Source organism: Mus musculus, chromosome X (assembly GCF_000001635.26).
Source record: "Mus musculus strain C57BL/6J chromosome X, GRCm38.p6 C57BL/6J".
NCBI lineage: Eukaryota > Metazoa > Chordata > Mammalia > Rodentia > Muridae > Mus > Mus musculus.
Window position 1 is genome coordinate 99,555,172 of NC_000086.7, and position 16,078 is coordinate 99,571,249.

At 49.4% G+C, this 16,078-nt stretch overlaps 1 long non-coding RNA gene across 1 annotated transcript, besides 1 other annotated feature; it reads left to right on the top strand.

Moving 5' to 3' along the window:
- Positions 1–2,161: 2,161 nt before the first annotated feature.
- Gm31155 lies at positions 2,162–7,706 on the top strand. Its single transcript, XR_878184.2, has 3 exons — positions 2,162–2,296; positions 3,988–4,065; positions 6,668–7,706. It is a non-coding gene; the product is annotated as a predicted gene, 31155 (long non-coding RNA).
- Positions 11,407–14,137: an enhancer, noted in NCBI's record as "VISTA enhancer mm1347". NCBI's record gives its function as "enhancer in: midbrain (mesencephalon)[5/8]" and the evidence as "EXISTENCE:transgenic organism evidence [ECO:0001131][PMID:17130149]".

A 16,078-nucleotide genomic window follows, 5' to 3' on the forward strand; every position in this document is an offset into this window, starting at 1 on the left:
TTCAGAACTTTTTAAACAAGTTCTTGAGAAGCTAGGACTACGGCACCAAGTTCTTCCAAACAGAAAACATTTCTGCCAGGCATGCATGGTGGTATACATATGTAATCCCAGCACCAACGAGACTGAGGCCAAAAGACTAGGTCATGGGCTGCACATTGAACACTTAAAAACAAACAAACAAACAAACAAACAAAATCCCCACTGTTCATGGGTGATTGTCATCCTAGCATATTATATATATATCTCCTCCCCATCCCTCCATCTTTCTACTTCATTATGCCCAGCAATTTCTCCAACTCATCCCCAGCACAGCAGAAAGCATCTTTGTACCTGCCCCAACTCTGTTCCACATGGCACATCTCCAGTGCTCCCTTTCCTCCACACTCTTACCCTTTCCCTTAGAGAGCTGGATAGGAATAGACAGATTATCCCCACCCTGATGCCAACATGTGGGAGTTTTGCCTCATTCTCCCTTGAATGCCAGAAATTATTGTCATCACTCGGATTTCAATGATTTGTTTCTTACGCTACAGATTGGTGTGTGTGTCCCAGTGCACAGGCAGGTGTGAGAGTGTGCACAGGCACAAGCATGCATCGGAAGCATTTTGTGCAGTGTAAGCATTTAGTGGCTGTGAGGCAATTCTCAAAAGCAATGTGTTATATATATATATATATATATATATATATATATATATATATAGTGGTTACTCGAGTCCCCATCTGACCTTTTGGGTTCTGAAGCCACAGAAAAGGGAGAGGTGGATCCTTGTCCCCAGCCTACCCTAGAGTTCACAGTCCAAAGAGAAAAAGGAAAAGCTCTGAAATCTGTTGGTACAAAGGGCCATGTAAAAGAGAAGGGAAGCGGGGAAAGCCACATAACCCAGGGCTAGTAGGAAACAGCAGTTGATAGGACATTTTGAGCTGTACCTCAGGGGTTCATGAAAAGCAATGAGTGCTAGGGGTGTCAGTGTCGGCTGGGAGGCGCTCAGTGAGCCACTCAAGCAAAGAACAAAGTAGCCTGAATGCAGTGGTGGGAGATTAGATAGCTAGGGTCCACACTGTGACTAGCCTTATGTAGACTTATTCCTGTAGGCGATAATGAGCCATCAGAGGTTTTGTAAGTAGGGGAGTAACATGATCAGAGCCGTGTTTAAGGAAGATTAATTAAAAATACTGTATGGTGTGTTTAATTCATGGTTAGCCCTGGGCTGTAGAGGAGACAGGAGATGAAGCAAACAAGGCCCCAATGAACAGGCAATTCACAAAGTAACAGCCAATAAACATATGAAAGGATGTTCAACCCCACTAGAACGCAAAGAAATGCAAATTAAGCAACAATGAGATACCATATTTGGCCTATCAAATTAGCGGGGATTAAAAATTTAAAAACCCTCGCTGCCGCCTAGGGTTTGTGAGGCCAGCTATTACTCACTCCTGGGCGGGGCCCTGAACCTCAGCAAATTACCCCGGCTTTGGGAGGAGATTGGAAAAGCTTTTTTTTTTTTTGAAAGGGCATATTGTGTAACTCAGAAACCCTATTTTTAGGTATTTATCCTAAAGAAATCATTGTGGATGTGAGTGAAAACTCACGCCCTCCGTGTCCTGGGTGTTACTTATAAAAGCAAATAACTGTGTTGAATGAATGGGGAGAGGTTTCAAATTGTGTAATGGAGATTTCTGAGACTGGGCATTAACATTTTTGAATCCTCAAAGGCTGGAGGCAAGAGACCAAAAGGGTAGTTAAAAAAAAAAACTGCTGTGGTACCCAGGTCAGGTCTCTAAGGGGAGCCTCTAAAATTTGTCCTGTGACCAGACGGTGCCTTTGTTTGGCTTTGAACATTCAAGCTGGCCTCTTGGTCATGCAGATGTACCTCAAGTACCTATTCTTTGTCTTGGGGAGGCCCTGACTCCATATGCAGATGCTATAAGCGGCGATGTTAAGCATTCTGTTTAATAATGTAAAAGGCTGTCTTCGCGGTGGGCTGGGGGGCATCCTCACAGACTCTCTTGTGATGTTAAATGATTTTCAGCTTGCTCCGCTTAGGCTTTGCAATAGCAAGGGGGCAGGTGGGGCACGGGGAAGGGGGGGTCACTGACAACCCTGGCATGAGAATAGAAAGGACAGAAGAAAAGAGCTGTGGGTTTGAGGCGCCTAGGTTCCCAGGCCTGAGGCAGAAGTCTGTTTTAAAGACTGTGACCGCCAGCAGTGAGCCCTGGGAAAGGGCAGAGATTCACAGAGGAAAGCAGGTCGTTGTGGCGATTGCAATTTCTTGGATCAACATTGCTCTAAAGGAAGGTCTGTGCTCAAGAGGGTTTTAGGTAGTTCGTGGAAGAGAAAGGAATGGAAGACTTGCTTAGGATGAAGTGCAGGCTAAAAAGGAGGGGGGGGGGGTTGTGCTGATAGAAAGGCCAAGATTCCAAGCATGTGTGGGGGCAGGTGGAGAGTATATTCAACACGTCTAGGAGGTTGTTTGGAAACATTCCTGTGTGCGAGCCAGGGGCCACCAGCAGGTGAGTAAATCAGCTTCAGCTGGCTTTTGGAAATTAACAGCTCTGCTGTGGCCTGCATGTGGCCCCGAGGACCCCGATAAGGCTACAGAAACACTGAGGGAGGAGGACAAAGGGAACAGGGACACCCTCCAGCACTGGCTGGAGATGGAGTTAATAAAGGCTAAGTGTTAGGACAGGTAGCCCAGTGACGGGAGGCTAAGTGGGCTTGTTCTGGAAGCACTGGGCCCTCAGACTTAGGGCCATTTCTATTTTAAGAGGTACTGTGAACAGCTGAAGGATTTGGAAATGCCCAGGTCATAAATGGCCAGGGTATGAGCCAGGTGGTTAAGCAGCCATTCTAAACACTGGCTTGAATGTCAAGGAGATACTATGAGGTAAATACACACAGACACACAAACACACACATACACACATATGCACACACACATACACATACTCAGAGAGGAGGGAGAGAGGGAGAGGTAGAGGAGAGGGAGAGAGAGAGAGAGAGAGAAAGAGAGAGAGAAAATAGTATGGGTGCATGGTCATCCATGAGGTGACCAAGAAAGAGACCTAAGAAAGTGTTATGTTTGAATCAAGAAATACTGTGGTGTGAGTATTCATGATGCCTCAAGATTCATGATGGTACTAAGTAAGAGTGGTGGCCTTATGTGATAATAGCACCATGGAGGGAAGGATTAGTGCCTGTGTCATTGCACTTAGGGGGGGGGTGTCACAGTCTGTGCTTCAAACAAGCCAGTTTTAGCTATCTGTCCTCAAAAAGCCAATGAAAGGATCCAAATGAATAGTGAGACGTATGTAATACGGTCACGTGGGAAGAGGGACGAACACACCAGTGACTCCCCCAAGTCTGTCTTTGAGGGGCCTGACTTGAGAGTGGCATTTAAAAAGAGAACAAGTGATATCCGTACCTGGTGAGGGAGTGGACAGGGAGTCTTGGCTTCTAAAGTCCTGTAAGATCTCGTGACAAGTTGTGACTCTTGTTCCTGGAATAAGCCCCCCCCCCCCTCTGGGTGGCCCCAAGGCTCCTGCCATTTTATTTGTCAGTGGAAGATTTCAGGGGAAATACTAATTTCTGGAAATCCATTTTCAGTAGTCTGATAATCAAAGAGAGGCGCACAAATGTGCCTTTATGATAGTTTTTATCCCGACTAGACAGGCTGTTTGTACCTAGAGATGTCAGCAGTCTGCAACCAGACTACAACAGTCTTAGTCCTCCAGTCTTGGACTGTTGGCCCGCAGGTGTGTGACAAATGCATTTCACTCCTTTCTGAGATGGCCAGCCTTCCTTCAACAGTCTGAATTACGGTGAGATCAGGAAAGTACCCATTTGCCAGCCCACGTTCTTGTTTTAGCTTTGTTTTCTTGTTTGGGGGTTCGGGGGGGGGGAATACTGGAACCCAGAGAGCAGTGAGAAGTGGGTTGCAGCCATCTTCATACAAGAGATATAACAAGGCTATGTTTCCACTGAGGCAGCTGACAGGAAAGGAAAAGAGGAGCCTAGAAACCCTGAGATGTAAGAACCTGAGAGACTTGGTGACAAATTGGATGAAGGTAAGGCACCCAGGTATCTGGTGGAGCTTGGGCTAAGTGTGGAACAGGTGGTCAGGAGAACAAATATATCTAGCCCCAGGCACAGCTGTCACAAGGCCCTGCCCAAGGACAGGGCATAAACCCCTGAGCATTCTTACAGCTCTGGTAGCAGCCAAGAGACAGTTTTCCCATCACCAAGGAAGACAGTTTCAGGAAAGGCTTCGGATTGGCTGGCTTTGCTGAGTTAGGAGGTGTCTCTCAGTTACTAGGGAGGCCTAGGTGGGCAGGTCCTCTGAGCCCTGGAGTTCCAGATCAGCCTGGGCAAGATCCTGCCTCTCAAACACAGAGCAAAACAAAACCCAACAAAACCAAGATGCCGATCGACTAAATGGAAGTGCATGCTCCTTCTATGACAAAGCAAGCAAGCTGCGTCTATGACCCAGTGACAGGATCTGGATACCTCACTGACTGTGCTCTGGTGATCCGAGTGAAGGAGTGCCCTCACTGTAGACCTTGACCCATACAAAGTCACTGATGTGTGTATCCAGGGCGAAAGAAGGCCATTCAGATGTTCAAATTAAAACATAACTATGTATAACTATGTATATACACATGTGTATATGTAGATATATATGTATATCACTCATGTTCTCCAGCTTCCCAATTGCCAATCTGTGTCTTCTCCATCTCTAAGGCCCAAGTCAGTGACTGTCACAGGGCCACATGCCTTACCTCTGGGTCTGAAGATTCCAATTGTTTTGTGTACCACTGCTATCACCAGGACATGAGTGTATAGCAGGTATTAGTAGTGATTCGGAGTTCTGCCACTTTCTTGCTGGGTGGCTTGAGTGAGTTTCCCCCACCCCGCTCTGGCCTCCAGTTGCTCCGGGAGCAAATGAGTTAATATTGGGAAGGCAGCTTGAACTGGAGCTGACAAGGTCTGCCTGACTTCTATGTCATTGCTTCACTGAAGACTCCAGCTTTCCTTTCTTTCCCTTTCCCTGCTGTCCCTCCCTCATCTCCCAGGATGATGGCTAGGGTCTTGGGAAATGCTACATGCCTGACCGCTTTGAATGCAAGGAATCTTGGGCGCACTTTTTATTTTTTTCTTGTATGCTCTCAGTGGTCTGAGATTGCTTCTTTATCATAGACGAGGAAGCTAAGTTCCTGGGAAATCAGCATAGCTGGCACGAGGCTAGGCTGGGATGCTCCTGAGGTTCTGTGGTCAAGGCAGCATGAAGGGAGCCTGGTGAAGGGTTGGTGGCACCCAATTCCAACTCACTGGTGCACCAGACTCACCGTATACACAGTGTTCCTTCCCTGGGCTTCAGTTCCCTCGGCTGTATTACGAAAAGCTTGCATTCGGAAGACTCCGAGGGCACCCTATCAGTAGGTATCTGTCTGCCTTCACCCCACACTGCCTCTCCTGAGATTGGCCCATGGGAGAACAAATGGCAATGGCAAACAGGGCCAGGGAGAGGTGACAGTCCTGGGAGGCAGAGGCAGAGGACTCATTAGGCGTTAATGAACTGCAGTGGGGCATATTGATCACCTCTCCAATCATTTCCTCCTAATTCAGTCCTCAGGGTCAGCAGGCCTCTGTCTTTCCTGGGCTTTGTGCCCATGCTCTCTCTGAGCAGTCAAGGGCTCTTGGAAGGGCTGCCAGGCCTACAGCGCATGAGCAGGAGGAGGAGTGCTGAAGTGTGAGCCCCAGCTCCAGCTTGCTGCACCCTCCATCCTGCAGTGATGTAGCCAGTGCCAGTCTCATGGGCATGCTGCCAGAGAGGTCTGCAGGGCTCCACAATGGGTGATATACCATGCTATTCCACCTGGAAATATTCTCTCTCTCTCTCTCTCTCTCTCTCTCTCTCTCTCTCTCTCTCTCTCTCTCTCTCTCGGAGTTTCCTATTTTTATTTGCACCCAGCCTTGCACAGGCTAGCCTGTGGGCTACACAAATGACATCTAACAGAGCACACAAAACAGAAGCCTTGCGTCATTTCTCGCTCTTGCAGACTTAAGGAACATATTAAGACTCCCCCCTAATCTCCTCTTGAACCAGCCTTTGCACTACATAGGGAACCGCTCCCTTAGGTGGCAACTGACCTTACTGATTTCCAAGAGATCTTTGGGGGCACTTTTGCCCATCACTACTTTCACAGAGTGAGCCAAGCCCTTGGAAAGTACCACTTTCCTTGCCTGTCAATCAAGACAGCTCAGGCAACAGACCATTGCATAACAGTTGTGAGCAGTCAGACAATTCTAAGGAAATCAGGAGTTTGCGGGGCACTGCAGTACACGCCTTTCTTCCCAGTCAGTCCTGAGAAGGCAGAGGCAGGGGAATCTCTGTGTGTTCAAGGCTACCCTGTGCTATACAGTTCCAGCCTCTGTCAAAAGAAAGAACATGCGATATTGCCTTCTGTTCTGGTTTGAATGGGAAATCCCCACCCTCTACCCCTACCCCCCCACCCCTACCCCCCCCCCCAGCTGATGATGACACTTCTGGGGTCTGTTGGATCTTCTAGAAGATGGGGCCTAGTTGAAGAAAGGGTGTGACTGGGGACAGGGCTTGAAAGGTTGTACTGGGTGCCTATTTCTTGCTCTGATCTGTTTCTGGGTCCACAGGATGTTCACAGGTTGTGCTGCATGCTACAGCTTGGAGGAAGAGGAGCTCCCAAGGCTAGAGCAGGACACTCTTCAAGCCCTGGTTTTGGGGACTTAGATTTGCAGCTGGAAGCTAAATCCTACAGCTCTTGACATTCTTTCCTGCTGAGCCCAAGAGCCTAGGCCTGTGCTGGCACACCATCCCCTCTGAGGGCCAATAGCAACGGAGCCATCCCTGACGCCCCCCCCCCACTGCCCTTGGGGGTGAGGTTCCTTCAGCCTCCCTCAGATGCTGCAACTGGCTGCCAAGTCTGGCTAGTGTGCACACGGGTGGCAGAGGGCCCAGATATCCCCTGCTTTGCTCCCTCAGGCTGCCGCTGTTCCCTGGGGCCCAATTAAGCCAGTGCTTTGTCCCTGGGCAGCAGAGGCGGGTGTCCCTGGCACTCTTCGGCTCCACACTCCATCTCTTCATCAGCTGTCGCCAGACAGCCCACATAATGTGGGGATTTCATGCTCAATATTCTTGATGAAAGTGGAACATCAAAACCTCAGCGGGGTGGACACATGGAGACTAAGTGAGGCTCTCGCCCAAGGAGCTATCATCTCAGCAAAAGAATCAGAAAAGCTCCTTTATCAGGCGGCCACGAACTCTTCTCATCATTAGTGCTGTTGTTGTTATTGGCTTCCCTGCATCTGGGTAGAAATAATGTTATATCCCTTGCTTTTGCACATGTGTGTCTGTGTGTGGAATCTCTTGGCTGATAGCAATCTCTGCCTCTTGTCATACTAAATATTGATCGGCACTGTTGGGAGACTCCAAGGCTTTAATCTTCTGGCTGCCGCTCCCTGAACGCTGATGTGGGTGTTGGGTTGGGGAGGAAGATCATATTATTTCTTCACACACCTGTTTTGCCACTTGCTTCACTCCTGCACAACACTTGGGCTATTAATGCCACGGGAAGTCGGCTTTCCTGTAATGTCACTTTCTCTCTTCACTTTTCCTGGTGTGCCAGCCCCAGGCAGTCACCACCCACGCAGTGCCTTAGGCCCCAGGCAAAGGAAATGGCAGATCTCAGTCTTCTTTTTTCTTTTTCTTCTTTGGTTCTCCATTCATTCAGTAATTGTGCTATCAAACACTCGGGAAGTATCTACTGCGGGACAGGCCCAGGGCTAGGTTCTATGAATGCACAGGTCCATGGGGCAGAGTCTCTAATACCCACTCAGAGATCTCAGACAGACAGGAAACAATCTTGCAACAGTGTCATCTGCATGTGTCAGGAAGGCAGAGCAGCCATGCAGGTGATCTATGCAGGTGATGCAGCAGGTGAGTCAGCTGTCTGGTTTCTCCCTGGAAGAAGTGGTCTTGAGTCTGGATTTTGGAGCACACACTTTGAAACAAATGAACAGCCCTTAGAGGAGAGTACTGTCTACTGCTAGTTAAAGCCCTGGTTTACCACTGATCTGCAAGACCTGGGATTAGGTCATAGGCCCCATCTGGCTTCCATCTGTATTTGTCAAGATTTGTGTGTGTGTGTGTGTGTGTGTGTGTGTGTGTGTGTGCACATGTGGGTGCCTGTAGAAGCCAGAAGTAGTTAGGTCTCCTGGAGCAGGACTTAGATGGTTGTGAGCCATGCAGTGTGAGTGCTGGGAACTGAACTGTTTGTCTGCAAGAGCTGCAAGCACTCTTCACCACGGAGTCATCTCTCTAATCCCAACCCTTGAGAGACTTAAGCAAGAGGACTATGAAACAAGAGTTCAAAGACAGCCTGTGCTACATCGTGAGATATTTTCAGAGAGAGGGGAGGGAAGGGAGGGAGGAAGGGAGGGAGGGAGGGAGGGAGGGAGGGAGGAAGGAAGGAAGGAAGGAAGGAAGGAAGGAAGGAAGGAAGGAAGGAAGGAAGTGGGGCAGGAGGATTGCTTCAAGTCCCAGACCAGCCTCCATTGTATGTCTATGTTCTAGGCCAGAGTAGGGCTACAGTGTGATACCCTGTGTCAAACTAAACCAAACCAAACCAACCAACCAACCAACCAACAACAACAAAAAATGCCCGTTGTGCTGACACGCACTTTTAATCTCAGCACTCAAGAAGCAGGAGAATCTCTGTGAGTTCGAGGCCAGCCTGGTACAGATAGTGAATTCCAGTATAGCTAGGACTAAATAGAGCTTCTGTTTCAGAAAGAGAGTCGGGGGTAATCTACTAAAGGACATAGGGTTTCCTGGGTGCAAGGTGTCTGTAATGAGAGAAAGATGAGCCCGGGCTCAGAGAGTTGCAACACTGACAAGAAGCTTCTGAAGGGAGTCCAAACCTGCCAGTACTGGACTTCTGTCTGCACTGGAGGGAGAAAGGAAAGTTCCTTAATTGTCCTGGGCACAATAGGAGGCGTTTTCTCTTGTGGGATGGATGGCATGAGATGTCTGGCACGATCCAGTAAAGGGGGTCTCCAAATCTTAGCTCAGGAGCCCACCCAGGGTGTGGCAGGTTTATAAAGAAACTGACTCAGCAGGTGGGGTAATTCCTTAGACTGCCTTACAGCCTCGCTCCACCTCGGAGGAGCTGGCAGACCTAGCACAAACCGCTCCATCTTCAGTTTTCATACTCTAAAATGGAGATCATGACAGCGCTGATGTCACCGCGGTTGCAATGAGGTAATCAATGGAAACGACTTGGCCAGCCTCTACCAAGTGCCCCTGTGTCATTGCTACTAATGGCTCAGGTCACAGAGTCACTGAAGAGCAGAGCTGTAGTTCTTACTGAGGTTGGCTCAAAAAGCTGCCCCTTTGGTGGCCCCCTGTGTCCTCTTGTCTCCTGTCTGCTTGCTGGCATGGCCACTCAGCATCTCTCTGGAGCTATACTGAGCTAAGTGTCAGCTGGGACACTGGCTTCTTTCTGCTCGCAGAGCTCACGAAGCCAGCTGCTGGATTTCAGTGCTGAGTGGTAACCGCCGCCATGGAGGAGGGAACACAAGGCCCTCCGTGCCCAGCCAACCATCAGTGTTGAGGGGAGAAGGGAGAAGGGAGTCAGGCTTTTAAAGACAGCTCTGGTAGCTCCCACCCAATGCGTACTCTGCCCTTCTCTCCTCCTAAACAAAGCCCTAGTTTTAACCCATGACAGAACTGCCTAGCTTAAAGACTATTTCCTGGCCTTTTCTATGACTACATATGACTCAATTCTGCCCAATGAGATAGAAAAGAAAATGTCACATAAGACTTCTAGGGTGGCTGCTTAAAAGGAAGGCGATTGAGTTTGGATGCATTCTTTTGCTCCTTTCTGTCATACAGAGTGGTGCTGTGGTAACTGAGCCTCCAGCAGCTGAAACCCAGTAGGAATTTAAATGTGAAGTGAGGATTGGGACAGTGGGTTAGAAAGATGGAAGGCACAGAGATTCTGGTGGCCACAGTGCATGTCCCTAAACTTTCTTCTCCCAGGCATGTTGCATGTGAGATTGCAAAGTGTGCAGTGTGTTTGTTGAGACAGGGTCTCTCTGTGGCTCTGGCAGAATGGCAGGATGGTCTTGAAATCACAGAGACCCACCTGCCTCTGCAAGCCTGCCTAAGTGCTGGGATTGAAGGTAGGCACTGCTGCACTGGGCCAGCAAACTGTGTGTGTGTGTGTGTGTGTGTGTGTGTGTGTGTGTGTGTGTGTGTGTGTGTGTATTTGAGACAGTGTATCACTCTATAGCCCTGGCTGTCCTAGAACCTGCTATGTAGATCAGCCTGGCCTCTAACTATGTAAACAAGAGCTCCTCCTGTCTTTGCCTCCAGAGTGCTAGCATGAATGCTACCACGTTGACTCAAACTCCGTGTTTTAAGATCAACTGTTTAGGTTTCAGTTCTGATCTGACTCAGAAAAATTCCCAGGGAAGAAATGATTTGGATGGGCTCTTGTGATAAGTAATTGTGTGAAGTGTTAACATTCATTAAAGGCATGGGGTTTCAAAATAGATGGCAGATAACAGCATTTGCAAGGGTAACCAAGAAGATGGACCATTCATTGGCTACCAGCCATAATGGATTTCTGACATATTTTTTTCATAGCTCTGTGGACAGGCAGCCTCAGTTGGTTAACTTTTCGTTGCTGTTGTTTTACTAAATCAAGATAAATATTATTTTCCAGTAGCCAGGTGCTATGTTCTCCCTTTTGCTGATGAGAAAATCAAGGCTTAAAGAGGTTTGCTGGTCTGTCCGAGGTTACTCAGCTGGTCATGGCTAAGCTGGGACTTGAACACAGGTGGACTGGAGTCCTTTTTGCTGAATCTCTAGCATAGATGACCAGGAAGAGTGATTAAGGCACAACTTGCTGGGTGCTCCTCCAGCTCCTCTTATTCAGTGGGACTGGGATGCATGCAGTCAAAAGCTTGCACTTCTGACAGCTGCGGTGCAAGCTTAGGCTACTGTACTGCTGCTTCGCAGATCTACTTGGGGAAGCACTGGGTGGCCACAGTAACCAAGGACAGACGTCTCCTTGGAGCCGACATGACTATGTGGAGGCACTGTGACTTAGCATAGGCCTGTGTCTTCAAAGTTATTGAGCCGTCTCTTATCGGCCTCTACTAGGCTGGGTTGGGTGGCACCTGAGCTGAGTCCAGACTAGGCAAGAATGCAGATCATCCTACACTAAGAGGCAGCTGCCAGCTAAAACACAAACAGACACAACCCTTAGGCCCCTGCTGGATTTCATTGGCTCCTTGGCTCCTGGGCTCCAGAGGGCTACTGCTGGCCCACCAGGAAGGAGGAACAGGATGAAGAACATTTTTTTTGGTAGACCAGGAACGGATCTGCTTCTTGCTGCTAAGCTCCAACCAGATGTGAGAGATTCCATAAGCCCCCAAGAGGTTGCCCGAGCTGAAGACTCTAACATAAATATTTCCCTGCACATCTATGGATGCTTTGTTACTTTAAAATGTGTCTTGCTTACTAGTGGGCCCTGGTGGTATGTCACTTCCAGGCTATGGATTCTCAGAGGTCAGGAGATCCATTTGTTAGTGGTAAAGAAACTGAAAATGCCAATGAGTCTGGAGAGATAGCCCAGTGGTTGAAACTACTGGCTGCTTTTCTAGAGGACCTGGGTTCAGCTCCCAGGACCCATATGTTGGCTCACAACCATCTGTAAGCTTAGTTCCAAGGGATTCAATACCATCTTCTGACCTTCGAGGTCATCCGGCACACATATGATGAACAGAGAACACATTCACTCAAAAATCCATACGTGTAAAATAAATCTTGCAAAGTGGTGGGGAGGCAGTTGGGAGTGGATCACTGACTTACCGGGGGGTCACTGTACAAGGAGAAAGAAAAGATGAGGCAGAAGTGGAGGATGCGGAAGGTAGCAGCAGAGGTGAGGGAGCTGGAAAAAACGCGAGGCAGATGCACACCAGCGCTATGACAAGGCGATAATGGGATGTGTCTGAGTGGTCCTATCTTTCTACACTGTTTCTCTTTCTAGAACCACCTTTGAGCCTGGCCTTGTCATGCTCAGCTAGAGTGGTGCCTAGACTCAGCATCTCCTGATGTGATGATGGTGGAGTTGAGACTGGGGGCAGGGGTGGGGGGTGGTCAGGAGGAATAACAAGGGAGGCCCTCGGGTCCAAGAAGAAACAGCGACTTTGGAGCACCCCTGCATGGGCAAAGGATCCTCAGATGCTTTCCGATCTCGACCCCCAGCTCAGAGCTGGGACAGCTCCTGTGAGACACAGCAGTGTTGCCAGCGAGTGGTGGGTGCAGACTGAGAGAAGACCCGAGGGGCAAGGGCAGGCCTGTCTAGTTCAGTCAGGCCCAACCAGTCAGCGGCTGCGGCAAGTTGGGGAATTTGTTGGTGTGTTGAGTCTGCCGGCTGGGCGCAGGGACTCACCCCCCGCGCCCCATAATTGTCTTTTGTCTGGCTGAACAATGGAGGTGAGGGGGCAGCCAGGCAGGTGGGACATAGCTTGGCAGGCCAGCGGAGAACAGGAGACCGTCCCGCAGCTTGTAGCCAGCCTCATTCCTGGCTCTTGGCGTAGCATCCCAGCTTCAGCCTCACACCACTGGGACCCCAGAGGCTGTGGAGTCTCCTCGCCCGAGTCTAGAGAGAGGTGGGACGGACAGGGAGCCCGCCCCACCGCACCCTGGCTGGCTCTCAGCCCTCTCTCCCTACACACCTCTCCTTCTCCGCTTGCTCTCAGAAGCTGAGAGTCTTTTGATAAATGCCGCCTGGTTGGGCTCCTGAAGAAGGCCTGCCGCTCCTGGGAGGAGCCTGCCGACATCCGACGCTGGGAGAAGGATGGCCCTGCCAGGGAGCAGGGTGGGGGCGGGGGCTGCAGCCCAATTCCCCACAGAACAAAAAGATTTCTCTCTCTCTCTCTCTCTCTCTCTCTCTCTCTCTCTCTCTCTCTCTCTCTCTCTCTCTCTCTCTCTCTCTCTCTCACCAGCTGCTGAGTCCCCAGCCTCGTCTCGATCATTTTTCAAATTGCAATAAATTAGCGTTTTTCTGGAGCAGGAAAACCACACGGAGAGGCCTAATTACCAAATTTGGGGATGGCCTCAAGCCCCTCTGGGTCTGCCTTCTCGCCCCCTCCCTCCTTACTGGGGAGTGAGGGGGACGCAGCCCCAGAGGAACAGCTTCTTCCATTTCACTCACACCTTTCCCAAGACTGCCTGCTCTCCCCCACCCCCGCCCCTTTCTGGCTGCTCTCTACACACAGCCCTGCCTGTCACCTCCTCTTTGCCGACATTCCCTCCTTCATCTCTCCCACCCACAGAATGAGGGCCTATTTATTGCCATTTGAAAGAGGAAAGCTGAAGGGACGATCGATTGGGGGAAAGAGCAGGAAGAGGACACCGGGTAGGTGAGGATGCTGTTGAGCCCCCGAGGCAAAAAGTTTGAAGCCCTGAGCCCTCTAATGCCCCAATCTGAAAACTAAGTTCCTTGCACTGAGCCCACAGTTTAGAAGTGGATAGGAAATCTTCCCACAGGCTCTCTTGTCTGACCAGAGCAGAGGTGGCTCCACCATTCCAAAGAGATATTTCAGGATTAACTTGGCTTTATGAAGCCCAGTCCTTTCTCATTGAGATACTGAAGTATCCATTTACACAAGAGGATGTCCTTGCTCTTTCTTTATGTGTGATAAGCAATGTGTGAAGCTCACACACATCATGAGCTCCATGAAGCCTCATTGAAGGTCTCCAAGGTAGGTGTGGCAGATGCAGAAACTGAGGTTCAGAGGCCAGAAGTGACTTGCCCACAGCCATGGTGGAGTCTTGTTGGATGCCCAGGTAGTGCGTTCTTCTCTCCTGCTGCCTCTGTCAGTGGGCCCAGCTGGCCACTGGGATCCATTCAGTCTTCAGAATGCCCTCTAATCATGAAGCCGCTCCACAGCCCTGTCACCCGGCAGAGTCTCAGCACTGAGCCACGAGGAGGTGAGATTTTGGTTTCAGCTGGAAGCAGCTGGAAGGTAGGCTGTGTGCAAGGAGGTGAAACTGTAAGCCCACAGACCGAGCCACTGTCATTAGGCCATCCCTAACTGCCACTTGTACAAAGACCCCCCCCCCCCACTTCTTTTCCTTCTGGCCCCATGCATATAAAATCTCTCTCTACCTCAGCACAGCACAGCACATTATCTGACTCTCTCTTAAGGCACAAGCCTTTTTTTCCCTAGAGCTTGAATCACTTGGAAGCATCACTTGCATCTTTTCTAGATCTGTGGCTGGCAGGAGGAGGAGCTAGCTGAAATTGAGCACTGTGTTTTCTGGCACTGTGGTTGAGATTTCTTAGAAACAGTGACCAGTCTGCTTTGCACCCCACACAGAAGGGGTAGGATAGTGTGCCTGGGAGAACACAACTTTGGAAGCAGAGACACTGCAGGTCAAATTCCTTTCTAGTTCTTTTCAATTGGTGCCCTTGAATTGGTTACCTGTCTTCTCTAAGCCCTGCTTTCCCTCTGCCTTTACACGATAAAGGAGGGCTAGAGCAGAGCGATGGCTCAGAGGTTGGAAAGCACTGACTGCTCTTTCAGATGATCCTGAGTTCGACTCCCAGCAACCACATGGTGTTGCAAAACCATCTATAATGGGATCTGGTGCTCTCTTCTGGCATGCAGGCATATGTGCAGGCAGAACACTGTTCATAATAAATTATGTACAGTGGTTTTGTTTTTGTTTTTGTTTGCTTGCTTGTTTTTTAAAGAAGATGAAAGAAACCACGAGTTACAGCACCCCTTAAAATAAATGGCATGTTTTTTGGTACCCAGCAAATGTTTGCTTGTTACTCATCCTGTCCACAATCTCATGACCAGATACGTGAGGAAGTAGATAAATTGATAGTGGACCATGCCTGGTCCCGACCTGAAGGACTGGGGCATCTCAGGTCTGGTTGCTCTCTTCTCCAGAAATACCTACCCACCAGCCCACAGGATCCAATCCATTCCCTTCCTGGCCACCCCAGGCCCAGAGTTTACATGCTGAAATTCCCAGAAGCTGAGACTTCCAAACAAACCCCCCAAGTTTGGATTTATCAGCCACACTATTAAAACAGTAATTTTCAGCTGCCTAATGTTTCCAACTTCTGCTCTAATCCAGCGGGTAAATATTTACAGAGCCTGACACCACTCCTAGGCCACTTGCTCTGCTGCCAAGCACCCATTTCCCTTGCAGCCCCGTTGGTTTGATCCTTTTAGAAGCAGAGAAGGCTGGAGGGAGTATGTGTAGTGCACATGCGCACACGTGCTTGCTGGTGTATGATGAGGGGGAAGAGTCTTCCTCACGGTATATTCTTGGGGTGAAAAGACACATGAGAGAGTCACCCTTGCCCCTTCCTTCTGCATTGGGTTGGGATGCACCCAGATGATTAGCTACCCACCTTCTAATCATGTTTCCACCGCCATCCCCCACGCACATGTGCACAAGCTAGATGCAGGGAATGGGCTTATAGGCTATCCATAGAGACATTTGGGGCCCTGCTTCAATTTGACTATTCGCTAGGGGGTAGCTCTGATCACATCCCTTCAACACTCATTCATCAACTGTGAGATGTAGGTAAGAATGTCCAGCCCTGCGGACAGCTCTCTTCTACCATCTCTTGCCCACTTGAATGAGAACCCCCTTTATACCCATGCTCTAAAGCCACAACAAATGTGAACCCAGGAAGGCCCCACTGTCATCATCTCATTTGTCTGTCTGTTGTTTCCTCCAGAGCTGAGTATTGAGCCAGAGCCTCATGTGCCACCACTGAGCCATACTCTAGCCTTCATTGGTCCTCACTGAGCATCCTTGATGAATGAAGGCTGAGTCATACTCTTCTCCACAGTCTCTACATCCAGCACAAACACAGCCAAGGTACTCAATGAGCAACTCTACACAATTTTTTCCAAGACCTAGAGACTGGTTGGAAGAGGGCCTTGAAGAAGCAAAGGCCAATTTTAGCCTTGAGCCACCCCCAAGAGAAGAGTAAATAAAAAGAA